The following is a 15916-nucleotide window of genomic DNA, read 5'->3' as shown; positions in this document are numbered from 1 at the left end:
TTTCTTTTATAATTTTTACTTTCTGAATTTTAATTGGACTAACAACTAAACTATATGTAGAGCATATGGGAAATCACTTTTTCTAATATTTCTTCACTTTTCCAATTTTTCTCGCCGTATAAACCAAGGAAACTTGGGTGAAAATGAACACAACAAAACAGACAGCTTAAACCAAACGACCCGTTCTCGAGCGGGAACACACCTTGGTTTTTATTTATGAGAATTGAACTGCTACCATATACAATTTTACACTTACATTTGTTCTAAATTTTTCACAATACACGATCGGTCATTGATATGAAATTTCACGAAGCAACCAACATTAACCAACAAACGTGTTGGGCCTATTTTATTCATAATGTACATAAATGACATGAAACGAGTTTTACGCTTTTGTGATATAAATCTATTTGCTGACGATACAGTTCTGTTCATAGCAGCTAAAGAAATAGAATCCGCAGCATTGCAAATCTTAAATAGAGATTTGCATTCTCTTAGTATTTGGTTGAACTATAAGCAGTTAAAATGAAATGTTGGAAAAACCAAGTACATGGTATTTTCTTCGAGATATTATTAACACCGAGTGTTTTGTAAAGATAAATGGTGAGACACTTGATCGCGTTAGAGAGATAAAGTATCTTGGTGTTACTATAGATGACAAACTGCTTTTTAATTCTCACATAGATAATGTCATCAAAAAAATTGCAAAAAAATACGGTATCATATGCCGTTTGAGGAATGAGTTGACTATTTCGAGTAAAATTCAATTATATAAATCCATAATATCGCCACACATAGACTTCTGTTCATCCATTCTTTTCCTTGCTAACGAAACACAAATGTTGAGGCTACAACGTTTACAAAATAATGTAATGCGTTTGATCTTGCGTTGTAATAGATACACTTCCTCAGCTCTCATGCTAAACACGCTTCAATGGCTATCTGTGAAGCAAAGAATTGTATATTTGACCATGGTGTTCGTTTTCAAAATAATAAATGGATTGCTGCCTCGATATTTGTGTGATCGAATTGAAAGAGGAAATGATATTCATCGATATAATACCAGAAACGCTGACGAAGTACGAACACCAAACTTCTTAAGTAGAGTATCACAGAACTCCCTATTTTTTAAAGGTGTTACTTATTTCAATTCGATGCCTAGACACATTAAAAGAGCAACCCCATTAGCAGATTTTAAACGGCAGTGTATTTCACATGTCAAAAATATAATTTAAATGTTAAGATTGTAAGTGACGAAGTTGTTTTTAACGAATTGTGTATGTTTATACGTATATGAAAGAAGTAACTGCCATCTTCGTCTCAATGATAATGAAGGATTATTTTGTATATGTTTATAGAAATTAAAAGAAAAAAAGAAAATAGAAAGTAGTCTACATAAGTTGGAGCACGCGCGCGTTAGTGCAGCCATGAGAAATCTGAATTGTGATAGCGATTAGAACTTAGTAGAGTTTGTTTTTATTGTGGCATTGGATATGTAAGTCTTGATAAAAAGGCTATGATATATATGATATGAGCTATGATTGAGGTTTGGTCGAAGATCGAGAGAGCAAATGTTGTCGAGTAAAGAAGGCCCACGAGCGATTTCTGGAGGATCAAGCAGACAACCGTCAAAATGAATGGATAGGCTACAACCTGAAATTCATTCAACGGGTCAAATTGTTGATTAAACTGGAGATTAGAACAGTTAGTCTGACAAATTTGGCAGTCAGGTTACAGTGAACTCAGAAGATGCTATGGGATAGCTTGACGGGACAGTAAGCGTTTCTTCTTGTGACTTGGCTAAACTTTTTACAAGCATGTCCAAAGAAACTTCTGAATAGACGAAGCTTAGTGAAATATCGGTATCACGAAGAGGTGATTTCATATCTGTAGGTTGAATCAGTTGGTTTTTTTTTTTGTTTTGTAAAACTGGTTATGTATTAATTTATTATCAATTAGATAATCGACCAACTCATACCTCTGTAGGGGAATGAGGCAGGACCTTCATTATTTATATTTATTTATATTAATTAACGTGTAAAAAGAATGAAAATTTCAATACTGAGTCTTAACATAATGGAAACTGAACATCAAAAAATATGAATAATTTGCGAAATTCACACCAAAAGCATTCCGAGAAAATAATTTTGAACTGTACCTAAAAATATCTAAAATAGTTGTGGACCAGATTATTTTTAGGTAATTAGTGGGCTGTCCAAAAATGTTGATGTCACTAATGATGATGACCAAATCGAGAATAATCAAGAATAATCATCGGTCCACCGACACCAGAATTAGAAGATTCACAACAGTTATCTGAAACCAGAAACAATAATAAGGGGGTCAGTTTATTTATTATAATTACGAAAAGAGCGTCCATACTGCAGAAATATTCACATTCTCCCATTCGATCACCAAAACTGTCCCTATTTTCCTTGTTTCGAAAAATCTCACAAATTTGTATACCCAACTTTTTTCCATACAACTATGAGCTTGGAACATGCAACAATCCCGCCCATAAGCATAGGCAAGATCAAATCAACTTGACTGGCAGCATAATTGAATCTGTGGAGCCAACCACAGCGCAATACATTTAAACGTTATTCTAATAGTGGCATACGACCTGTTATCAATTCATCACAAAAAAAAGGTGCTTAATCATGGGGTAAACCTAAACGCCTCCAAAACCCATCATCATTCTCAATATGTTTTGCTCTCGCGTCTAACCTTTTTCGCCATCTCCCCATGGGATCATTTGCATTGCTGCCCGGGAATTCATCACTCTCGGAACCCCCCGGCTCAAATTTCATCGTAAATCAATTCATCATCGCAGAAACGGTACGGTACAAAAAGTGAGCAGATACAGATACAGTCTTTGTCCAGCGGTTGACGATGATGTTGATGCTGCTTCCCATCGGCGCTTGTTTCACACGGTCCCGGCGTACGTTGTACTCTTCTTTATGTGCTCACATCGCCCACATCCGGAAACCACTTTTGCAGCAAGTGAATCGCGAAATGGGACAAAAAATAGCGAGCAGCGCCGGGTTGGGTTGGCGCTCTCTGAAAAACCACAATTTGCTTTTCGCCGGTATGATTTGGCGACCGAAAAATGCCAAACAAAGCTTTTGTCCCATCTCCCGAGAGGGCGGCATTCGAAGTGCTGGTGTATGTTCGGGTGTTGCACCGTGGGATTGGTTTCGGTGGAAAATGAAAAATTGCTTTCTGTGAACCCAAACCGCGTGTAGTGGCGAAGCAGAGGAAACCTTAAATTGATTACTTCTAGGCCCGAAAATCATTGTTTAATTGAACCTGTCACTCTATACATTCTGTCAAATATATACCGGGAATGTGTTTTTGAAGAACATTATTTATAAATCATCTAAATTTTTATTATCACCTTCAAAATAGCCCCCTTCTGAGGTAATACACTTTTTCCAACAAACAATCCAGTGATCAAAACACGTTTTATAGCTATGTTCAAGAATTGGCTTCAGTTTTCATATCTTCAATGCTGTCAAAACGGGTCCCACGAAGCGGTAATTTCAGTTTCGAAAATACGAAAAACACACGAATTCATATCAGCAGTTATTATGTGATATGGGATCAGAATTTGGTCGTTCAATCATGTCTTCAGCCACTTGATTGCGATTTAAACATACTCACATTCATGCAGAATATCACGAATTACACTTACCTGAAAAGAGAGGGAAATAACGATGAAAATACATTAGGGTTATTTATAGAATAAATCTACGTCTATCTATACATCTAATATGTCACAAGATAACAAATGTTGATATTCGTGACCGAGTGATTAGCGTCTCACATTATCATGCCGGGTGTTCGGGTTCGATTCCCGTTTTGGCCGGGGGATTTTTCGTCAAAGAAATTTCCTTCGACTGTGGTCACGCGTATTCAAGAGCTTGCCCCTCGGAATACATTCAAGGCGTGTTATTTGGCTTAAGAAATCTCAACCATGTATTAATAAATGACGCTAGTTAATGCGTACGTTGAGACGGCAAAAGTTCCACAAGGGAACTTTAAAGGGTAGGTGGAAGCTAGCCACAAATGGCTTCCACAATGGCGCTCATTTCTTTCATCTCTCTTCACTCACCCTTCGCCCGAAAATCAATAATTTTGCGAAACAGTGTGAAGAAAATGATCGTCTTCGCACACTTCCCATCAAGTAATATCAATCTAACTCTAATCGATTACTCACAAGATATTAAATTTTCATCTGCTGTCGCACTGTGTAGTGAAAAACGTCGGAAAACTCGAGCTAGTGCTCTGAAAGTAAAATTTTCATTTTTCGATCTTCGGCAATGGTTTTGTTTGTATTGGTGAAAACATCGTTATTTTTTCGACACTGATGCCAGACAACATCATCGAAACAACTATAAAAACCACTCAATAAAATGTTGTTCCCGAGTCATAGCGTTCCATGTCATGAAAATCAATAGAATAAAATTTTGTTGATATCAATACAATTATTATTTTTACGTTTAATGGGTCTATAATGTAAATTTTAGCAACTTTAACATTGGGTAAGAAAATTGTATTGCAGAGCTCGGAACACTGCCATGGCTGCCTATGCTTCCAAAAACAGTAAACGGAAAAGTATTACATTCAATCAAAATGCCTCGGCCAACGGAGAGAAGGGTTGAGGCTCTCCAACGTGAATATGTGAAAACAGTGTTTTTTCATCGTCTGACGTGTTCGGGCGTGTTTCGGTTCAATGTGCAGTTGAAAATTACTTAATAGTGAAATCCGTCGGATGGCCTGAAATTATAATCGATGGTTAGAAAACATAAAATAGTGTTTTGTTATGTAGCCATTAAAAATATATTTTTTTTCGTTTTGAAGAATATTTTCGTAGTTCCATGCAAATGTGTTGGTGAAAACTTTCCGGTCGTCTTTCTCTCTCGTGCCCTGTGGATATACGCGTGTGTGGTAGTTAGTGGTTTCAACTATTGCATGTGTTATATACCAGTGGGATCAACATCGAGAAAGAAATTTCACCATGAGGAAAAAAATTTCCATCTCAGCTAAGTTGTTTTTAGTGTCATTTGCTTTTTTGTATTTGATTTTTTTTTTTCATTTGCGAATAGTATTTGATTTTCGATAACCGATCCGAAAATCGTCCGAAATGCTCTTCTCTTCCGGTGGGAGAGGGAGAGAAAGTGTCAGGTCTCGAGGGCTACGCGGCCACTCATCGACTGTGGATTTCTCTTCCTTCGCTCATTTTTTGTGTGCAATGAGAGGATAAGAATAACTAGGTGCGTTCAGGGCTGAAGCGCTAATAGCAACAAAGGACGTGTCCACTAACATTCTCGTGGTGGCGGAGGAAAGCGGTTGTTTTATGGACTGTGAGCTCGCGTAAACTTTAGTAAACATTTTGAAATGATGTTTATAAAACGAATATCAGCTTTTTCCCTTCATGTACCTGTTGGTTTGGATATTATTCGATATATATCCGGTCATTGTGATACATGAGATTTTTAGAGTTTCATTTCGTCGATTGGTCGATAGCTCGCGTTTGCATAATCACATCACTTACCGCAGTGAATCCTGATTATTACCTCTTCCCACTAACAACTATCCCTTCCATGATAATCGCTATGGAACCACGCTATAGAGGCGACCCTTCTGGCTTTCGGGCGGCGATTATCATACTAACATTCCTTCCCTTCTCTTGGTGTATGGACGTGGCTGGCGTCGTTATTGACCATTTGAAACTCGATTCACCGAAAATTGCCCAACGAGAATGATTTGCTAGTCCCAAGCGTCATTCTGTATGTCCTTTGTGCAATTTGGTTGGTTCAGGTCAATCACGGAGAGCAACTACGAATTGTACAGTCTACCCAAGCTCAAGGTCAAGCTCCAACGTGAATATGTGAAAACAATACGATCAACGAAGGAAAATATTAAGGAATTATCAACATCAAGTTACTGTGCGAAAGAACTTGTTAATACCAAAAAAAACCTAATTCATGCGAATTGATAAATTATAAATTTGTTATAAATTTGCTCATGTTACGCTCGCGTATAACCAGAGTTTTACTTCATATTGCAATTGTTCATCAGAACATATCGTTCATACATTTTACTTTAGTATTGAATTGTTATTTTTTTCAAATGTATTCAAAGACTCGTGTCAATGAAGCGCCACACAGTCTGATAAGTGAATTGATCTATTTACTTGTGCTTTGCTCTTCTCTCACAAACACTATTATCCCATTTTTACACGTGGGTTTACATATACTACTACAATGACTAGCTTCCACCTTCACCTTAACGCCATTCGAGAAGTAGTATATGCTGGATAAAGAATACGAAAAGCGTTATTTTGCACTATATGGAATTATGCATATATTGTTATGGGCGGTAATTTGATATATACAGCAATTTGTTTAACTATTCCTGACCTAGAGACATGTTTTTGAGGAAAATTTATATATATTTTTACGGGCAGCGATTCGTGAACGTATTTCCCTGTCAACTTAGCTCTGGACGGCTCAACAGTGGTACTGCACGTGCATCGGCAGAAGAGTGTACAAATTACTAGGGAATCTTCTAGCAACAGCAGATGACCTTATTCGTGAGGAAAACCGAACTATAGCTACCAGTAACCAACGAAATTGCACGAAAAAACTACGGGTAAGTAAGCGAGCAACACTCAACTTTTTACTTCCGTTACTTCCGTAAAGATAGTCCCATTTGATATCTATCACTAGGTGACATGGTTTTTTTACGCGGATTTTCCAATTAACGCGGTTTTTTACGCGGATTTTCAAATTAATTTTTTCAGGTAAGAATATATTCAGCTTTTTAGTAATGTGTTGTTGATCACTTCTACCGGACGTCTCGGCGTTTGCGTTGTTTTCATACACATGCACACATAACAGCCCTGGAACCGACCATGTACTTTTTGTTTACTGGCCAAAAAATTGACCCTTGCAAAATTTTCGAGATAACACCAGATCTCAACGTTTTATGCATTTTTAAGTCATTTGGCACCGAAAACATTTTTTCGATTTTCCAAATTTCATGTACAAAATTCTGGGTCAAAAAATCAAAACTTTTAGCGTTTTGAGGCACCCCTAAATCATGTCCGATTGAGCTGAAATTTTGCACAGATCAATAAACAAAAAGGTACATGGTCGGCTCTTTAAGTTCCATAATTAATTTGTTCCATACCTTCATTGCCACTCAGGCAATGTCCCAGGAGGTTGATTTTCAGCAAAAATTTTTTTTTCGAGATGACACCAGCTCCTTCTGACAACTGTCCGTTTTACCCCACCAATACAACTATTTCAATAATTCAAATTTTCCGCTTACAAATGAATTTACTTTTCCGTACATACCTAATATCGCTTCTCTGTTAATTTACAAACCGAAATATAACCATCAGCGGATTGAATTTTGAATTTAAGCCACTCAAAATGCTTAATATTGAAGCCGAAAAAATTACATTCAAACGCGGAATTATGTTTGATTACTCTTGATACGATAAAATATAAAACGGCCCTTATCACTACCATTCCACCTTGAGAAAAATGCAGATATTCACAAAAATGATAAGCTTACAAAATAAAGTCTCTTCCATTGCGCATAGCTTTTTATACAAGAAAACCTGCTTTATTGTAGCCTGAAGTTGAACGATGAGAGGGGGACCCATACAAAAGTGATCATTTAATATCTGGACCCAAAACAACGGTTCTATCTTGGAACCACGTTTATGTATTAAAACTGTGGAGAACTCAGAATGAAGGTCATTCATGTAACTTGAAAGGAAAAATAGTGATATGGCTTTGATGAAATCTCGAACTTTCTCTCGAATACCACTCATCATATTTTGGACACTCTGCTGACTAACCTGAGCGGCCATTTTGTTCCGCCATCTCTTCATATCTGTCGCATTCCGGGTCACGTTCCCACTCTTTTTCAATATCTGTTTGACAATTGCTCAGCATTTCTCAATTGGGCGGAATTGAGGGTTGGTTGATCTACTTTTCGAAATCCACCCTTTTGTCTCGATATGTAGTAGGGTAGGGCGGGGCTAGTTGGTCATTTTTGAATAAATTTGACTATAACTTTGTAGTACGAAGTTTTGCGTTAGAATGTTATGTACCACAATGAAGCTTACGTTTTACCCTTTCAATGAAAAATAACCAGAGAATCAATAATTTGACATTTTTCTTTTATTTAACGTCTTTATATTTCTGAATAAATTGACCAACTAACCCCACACACGGGGTAAGTTGGTCAATAATAGGCATGTTTTTTTGAGCAAATAATAAACGTTTTTCTATTAGTAGTTTCCTTCATTATAAATCAATTAATTAAATCAAAACAAAAACGGTTAACTAATATCATGTAGCAAGTGAAAAAACAAATTAATGAACATTTCTTTCTTTCTTTCTTTGTTTTTAAGAGGCTTTAAACTTTTGCAGTTCATTCGCCTCTATGAACATTTGTTGTTGTTTCTTTGTTTTTAAGAGGCTTTAAACTTTGCAGTTCATTCGCCTCTAGGGATGAACATTTCAAATTATCATCGTTTTTGAAAATTAGTCAGGCAATCTCTTCTAGCGATTTAGTCTATCTAACACTTTGTGGCGAACCAGAAATGCCAGGTTTGAAGACATGTCTTCATTTTGAAGACATTTGATTTTGTGAATACATTTTGAAGACATTATGAAATATGTGAAGACAATTCAGTATGATAGCGTACGTGGAGATATTATTTCCATGAAATTCCATCTATTGGCCGAAAATATCATCAAAAAGTAGGGCTTTAGTCTCAGCGAACGAAGCGGTCTGAATACATATTGTCTCTAGAAGACATTGGCTCATTTGCGCTCGAAAATTCAAATGATTGTGACATTGAATTTCTATTATTTTGACCACACTATACAACAGATTAACCTAGATCTTTGAAACGACCACTTCACAAATCGAAGGTTTTCCGGTTACATACCTTTTGTACAATTAGTTTCATAGATATGGTTTGAGTTACAAGCAAAATTTCAACGCTAAAATAAAAAAATAGAGTTATCACAGTTCCTTTTTTTTGTGAAGAACTTTCTTCCGATATTATGATAAAGACATTTTCTCGTACCAAGACTTTTGAAAAAAAAATCACCTGGCATCCCTGCGACGCACAACCGCTTGCATTTGTTTTGATGACATTTGTACCGTTCGCCCTAAAGTATATAGAAATAGCCCCCAGCTATGTTACATTACTCAATGCAATATTTTGAGTGCTGATATTCAATTTGAACGTTTATTATATTTAATGAAAATTTACAGCAAAAAATATAAATATGACAATTATATTGCAAGTGGTTTGTGTGGTGGTTGTTTCGTTTCAAATACACTGGGTTTAGAAGTAAAACACATACTTTCTATATTTATTTATAGCTTGCGTAATGAAACACAGCATACCTGAAAATTTCATATGCGTTGCTCTCAAACGATCAATTTGTGTGACCAACTAGCCCCTCTATATATGAAAAAGAATATTCATGAAAATTCAACAAAAATAATTTTAAAAGCGATTTCCATTAACACTTAGAGCTAATACGTACAATAAAGCTTTGTTTTACGTATGAGCCGATTTTTTTTCATGGTTATTAACCAGTTTTAGAACACATTTTATAATGCGCAAACCGTGAATGGTTTTAGGCGAAATCGGAACCATGTCCGTATTTTTTAACCTACTTAATAAATTTTTTTTCCGATTTGCTTATTTTTTTGTATCAGCAATTTGCTATTTTTCATCCATAGATCGCTAATTTTTTGGACGCTCAGATTCCAAGATATCGTTAATGACCAACTTACCCCTATGACCAACTAGCCCCGCCCTACCCTACTTCTTCACTGTAGAAGCATCTTTCCAAATCAGGACAAAACTGGACAGATCCATTTTTAACTCAAATAAGTATATGTTATGTAAGAATACGTTTTCTCTGGCACTTCTGCTTGTATATTCTGCGAGTACCTCCCCAGATCATAAGCATTATTGAGAATTCATCTACAAAAACGTATTTGAACTTGCTAGGGACATCACCTCGATCAGAGGCTTTCTAGAATTTTGTCCAGGAAGCTGCCCATAATATATTTTCACTAGGGTAAATTATCGGTAAGAGAAATACAGTTGCGTTTTTTTCGTTCTTATTTTGATTCTCGAGTAATATTTCAAAGCGGCATTATGGCAAATATTGCTTATGGTATGAAAATTGAAGAAATTACCGGTTATTGATTGTAAAATTCCCAGGGCAAAAGTACTTATGTGTATGAGTTCCAAACTAAACTATGGAAAAATGTCATATGGTGAGTCAAATATCTTTGATGTGATGAATAGAGCCTCTTATTTTTTCAAAAACCTGTGAAATATTGTTATATCTAAAAAGTCTACAACAAAAATAAGTGTTTTACAGATATGTCTGTAAATTTACAAACATGTTTGTAAATCTGGCATCCCTGGTGGTCTGAAAATTTATTGCAAGAAATCGCTTGAAAACATGCATGAATTTGCTTGAAAATGAAGTGGATTGAGTCCGCACCACTTAGTTCAGGAGCTACCGCACAGAAAATAACCTCCATAAATTCGTTGATTTTCGTGTTCTGCCAAATTCGCACTGACGTTTAATCAACGGACATATCTGCGATTTGGCTTAGCCAGTTCTGATGTTGCATTCTAATCGTTAAGTTTTTATGGCTTCGATGTTTCAACACGTCGTTGTAAATACACACTGTAGGCTACCAACTTCATTGACGTAAAAGTTGTGGATTCGTATTTTGTGTAAAGTTACCATTTGTTTTTTAGACCCTACTGATACGCTCATTCACGATGTTCATTGATACTACCACTTCATTGACAACAGGTAAACAAGAATCGCTACGGATGATAATCCGTAGCGATTCTTGTTTTTGATGTTTTTGATGTTTCCGGCATATCATAATGCCGGAAAACTGTTTTTGTCAGTTACATAGTAAGAGCATAAATATATTTGATAGAACTTTCGCGACCCTGTTGCTTTGCAGCACCCTTGTCAGTCGCTGACTACAGGTTGGGAATCACTAATAGGCCGAGTTTGCACTTTCCGATGCGTACCGATACAGGGTTGCCAATAATATTTTTCAAAAAACTGGAAGATTGATCTTAAAAAAACTGGAAGAAAACAGGATCCTGTGAAATCGTGTTATTTTAAGAATTTCGGCTTTGATTTATCTGAAATCATTTTTTTACTTATTCCAATTCTTGAGAAATAGTCTTTCCTTCGAAGCATATGTAGCTCATAAAATAGCGAAATGAACTTTTAATTATCCATTAGAACAGATCAAAATAAGGTTTCCTACCACCCGAATATTACTGTCAAACAATATTTGAGGATCTTTTCTTCTAGAACCTCTAGAATATATGGTTTTATTGCAAAAAACTTAAAATATCTCGTATCTATTTCCAGAGCAGAAGATCCAAAGAACGGCTGCAAGTTGTTGTTCGTGGCTATTATCTAAGAAAGATAACTCTCCTCTGTCGCGATTGAAGTTCGATACAGAGTACGCGTGATTGATAATGGAACACATCGCCGGGAATATTGGTTTTAGAGGAATTCTCTCAGTTACCTTCTCAGGTTAACAAAAGATAACTCTTCTCCGTCACGATGAAATTTCTAGACGCGCGATGCATAATGGAACATATCTTCGGGTTTCTAGAGGAGTTCTCTCGGCTTTCCAGGTTTCCAAAAGATAACTCTCCCCTTCGAGATGGGAGTTCGATATATCGCCGGTCCGATTAGTTCTAGAGTTCTTCCGGTTATCTTTCCAGGTTTCCCAATAATAACTCTCCGCCGTCACGAATGGAGTTCTATAAAGTGTATAAGCTATGAATAACATAAGATATCGGCGGGATGATTGATTTTAGAGGAGTTCTCTCAGTTACTTCCTCAGATTTCTCACAGTTAACTTTCCATCGTTGCGATTGGATTTCGATTGCAAAAGATGCGATAAATAGTACAATATATAGCCTGCCCAATTAATCGTACAGGTTTTCCTTTTCAGGTTATCTAAAAATAATCTTTCCCGAGATGTTGTGACACATTAAATTTTCGGATTTTCATTTCGTCGAATGGACGATTGATGTAAACGAATGTAAACGAAAGGAAGTTACTTGGTTTCTTACATTCATATCAATTAAAGTCAATGGAGCACATTGACCCTATGAACTTCTGAGCTTTAGAATGATTTGGAGGACCTATAACGTCTGATGTTTATAAAAATTTAAAGCCAGCATAGCACGCGGGCTCTATGAACCATTTTGGGTAAGATTTATTGTCATGAACACTGCACCAGTCGTGGATAAAATGGTAGATCAATCAGTCTGAACTTCAGAACGTTTTGGAGGTTCTTAAACATATAATATTTATATAAACTCAAAGACAGCACGTTGCTGCTTGGGTAGGCACCATACGCACAGCGCGTTAATCGTATTGAAATTCAGATTACACTTTCGAACTCCGGAGAAAAATATCACTGAGAGTGTGTAAGAACAGAAAAATCGATCTAAGGTAAATACTCCTCGGAAGAAAAATTTCAACAAACAAAATTGGTCAAGGAATAAGAAGAGTGAGAGAGGGATAATTTTTATACATCGTGAATTTATGTTACAAAAACTTTGTAAAATGATGCAACAATATAAAAAACAGGATAAAACTGGAAATTTTTAAGGTTTAACTGTTTGACTGGATCGAGGAAAAAAACTGGAAGAATCCAGTTTAAACTGGAACATTGGCAACGCTGTACTAATAGGAGTGCTGTAATGCTGTAAACTGGGCATACCGGAAAGTGAAAGTTACGTTTTAAGTTGAACCTACGCTAGATTCCCGAGAGTAACATAAAAGAAGGGTGAGACTAGAATAAAAACTGTGGAAGTAGCGACAAAAAATTTAAACAAAACCCTATTCTCTATAACTATTTCATAACATTCGCCACTTCTGCCCTCAACGACGCAGAAATAGCCAGTGATCCAAAAATATAATATTTGTGTCTCTTTTTTGAATTTTCATGCCACCATTCGTCTACTTCCGCTCCTTCCCAGATAGGAGTGTTGACACTTTTCCTTCTACTCCGCCTGTTCCTGTATCATGTTGAGAGGGAATCCGCCCCCCGTGGGAGGACATATTAATTCAATCCTTTGATTAGTATGCTCGACACGTTTCACGCCATGAATTGGCTTGCAACAGGGCGCGAGGAGTGTTTTATCTCGCATTCCTCCCATTATTAAGATATATCATATCTTCACGGTCGGCGCCCCGGTCGTGTGGTATAACTTAAGGTGATTGGAACGGAAGAATACTGCGGAAAGGCAAGCTGACGTTTGCTGGTGCTCTGCATTATTCAGATGGTGTTCCTCTGAGTATGTGTTACAATCGTGTAATCTATTTGTTTTGATATCAGTGAGGCGTTGGCCCATTTCGGTCATATATTGAAAAACTTGGCTCACAATGGAAACGACGCACTTTTTTTCTGGATCTCAAACGCGATCAACGCGATAAAAATATAATCCGCCAATTCAATCTGTTCTCAAGAGACCACTTCTGGCGGTCGGAAAGAAGTGCCTTAAGTCATCATGCAAGATTCCCTCCGCTGCGGCTGATGCTTGGGTAACTTCTTTACCAAGGAGCTCCCAGCACTCGGGGAATGAATAGAGCTTCAAAGACAGCGATAACACTTCCCTCCTTTTGTGCTTGTTTCTTATCATAGAGAAACATAAATCATATCCACGTCTATCTGGCACATGGCAGACATGAAAATGTGCTCGCAAAGTCGGTTCAGCATAGCAGAAATGCTGACGCAGTTTCTCAAGCTGCTGCTGTCGGTGTATAATAAGACCCCATGTCTCGATTTCTCTTTCTCCCCTTAGAGCACAAACAAAAATGGTTCGTGGATGAAAATTTATGCATTCCATCCATATTTAGTAGTAACAACGGCGATGGCGGAAGAATTGCGATGTTGCATCGGAAGGCGACATGCGGTGATTCATGTGCGCTAATCAACTCTCAATTACCGGGCATAATTAAACCGAATGGTTATGCGATTACGGGTATAGCAAGCGAAGTGTAACTTCTGCAATCGTTGCTGCGTATATTCAGCACATAATAGGAGGAAAGGAATGCTCTGGCATGGTTTTTTTGATCGCCCGATCGGCCCTCTGGCTTAGAACCAGTCTAATAAATAATTATTAGAGGCCGATTGGACGAAAGGTTGAGAAGTTATTTTGCCCTTTTATGGTCAGCATCAGGTTGATGATAGATGGAGTTGTTTTTTTCATACGTTGCAATTGAATTGATTAGTCTATGAATTGGTTCGTAACGTAAGGTACTTCGATGCATCGTACTTCGAGCGCCACAAATTTTTTTTTTTTTTATAAATTCGTTTATTTTTACAGGCTAAGTTACATAAGTTTAAAGGAGCCGAAATCTTAAATATATTTTTAAAACTATATATATGAACAATTTTCTTAAATCTATGGTTAGTAATGTGGGAAACGGATTACTCGCGGTGGACTCGAGATTAAAAGGGTGACATATTTTTCTCAGGAAAAGGATGGGGTATAAGGAAATTATTACAATGTTGATAATCACACACACTCAATTCTTAAATCTATTCGTACATCTGTTGTGAATTTACATTTCATTCTCCTGTTTATAGCAAGCGGACCAATTACTCACAAAGGAAGAAATGGAGGGTATAAGGATATAAGGATAATCACACACGAACATCGATAGATTTAAGGAAAACATATATTTGGGACATGTAATCAAGGTCTAACCGAGCCAACACATCTCTCACCGGCACATTGGGCTGCCTTCCTCTAGCCCGAAGGGAGTTCTCTACATTCGATCTGGCAACAAGATACACCTCACACGACCAAACAACGTGTTCGATGTCGTGGTAACCTCGGCCACAAACGCAGATATTGCTGCTGGCCAGATTGAAACGAAAGAGTAGCGCGTCTAACGAACAGTGATTGGACATGAGTCGGGAGAAGGAGCGAATAAAGTCCCGACTCAAGTCCAGACTTTTGAACCATGGTTTGAGGCTAACCTTAGGGATAATCGAGTGAAGTCACCGGCCCAATTCATCTTCGTTCCATTTGCGTTGCCAGATAGCGATGGTATTTTTACGGACTAAAGAGTAAAATTCATTGAAGGCGATTTGACGCTGATAAATATCGCCTTCAATCGCACCTACCTTTGCTAATGAGTCAGCCCTCTCATTACCCGGAGTTGAGCAATGAGAAGGGACCCACACAAAGGTAATGACATAACAGCGTCTGGATAAAGCACTCAAAATTTCTCGTATTCTCTCAAGGAAGTACGGCGAGTGCTTTTCCGGCCTCACTGAACGGATAGCTTCGACAGAGCTAAGACTATCCGTTACAATGTAATAGTGTTCAACTAGCGCCACAAATTGTCGTACAAAGTTTATTTATGGTGCGACAAGATTCGTTTTAGGAATTATATTGCTTGTCTTGTACGAATTGATTTATGTTGTATTCAAAGCAATTCCACGCAAAGTCGACCGAAAAACCGGCCTTTTCCTTGTATTTTTTAAGTATTATGGTCAACTTTACTTATAACTTTTTTAAAAGCACAAACTGGAGATCATTTTATCAAAACTCGAAAGTTTTTTGATCGCAATGCAATATTAAATACTGCCATAGTGCCATACAAATGAAACACAAATCTCTGCATAACTCGAGAATTAATTTAGCAAATGAAATCAAATTAGACGTATGGAAGTTTTAGGGTACAAAAAATGTTTCTATGGTGGTTAGAGACTCCTCCTCTCTCTCTCTTAGAAGGGGGGGGGGTGTGCCAAACACAAATTTCTGCATTACTCGAGAATTAAT

The 15916-nt window shown here is 37.2% G+C and overlaps 1 protein-coding gene and 1 long non-coding RNA gene across 3 annotated transcripts in view; one reads left to right on the top strand and one right to left on the bottom strand.

Moving 5' to 3' along the window:
* The window catches only part of LOC129775980 (follicle-stimulating hormone receptor), a 429827-nt gene that overhangs the window by 142567 nt on the left and 271344 nt on the right, over nt 1–15916 (bottom strand). The window lies entirely within an intron of this gene.
* The window catches only part of LOC129775984 (uncharacterized), a 154574-nt gene that overhangs the window by 45697 nt on the left and 92961 nt on the right, over nt 1–15916 (top strand). Inside the window, exon 2 of the long non-coding RNA XR_008743043.1 lies at nt 6473–6657. This is a non-coding gene — a long non-coding RNA (uncharacterized LOC129775984). The remainder of the gene's footprint in view (nt 1–6472; nt 6658–15916) is intronic.

The sequence above is a fragment of the Toxorhynchites rutilus genome, chromosome 3 (assembly GCF_029784135.1).
Source record: "Toxorhynchites rutilus septentrionalis strain SRP chromosome 3, ASM2978413v1, whole genome shotgun sequence".
Taxonomy (NCBI): domain Eukaryota; kingdom Metazoa; phylum Arthropoda; class Insecta; order Diptera; family Culicidae; genus Toxorhynchites; species Toxorhynchites rutilus.
The sequence above is the reverse complement of the archived record's forward strand: the minus strand, read 5'-3'. Positions and strand labels throughout refer to the sequence as shown.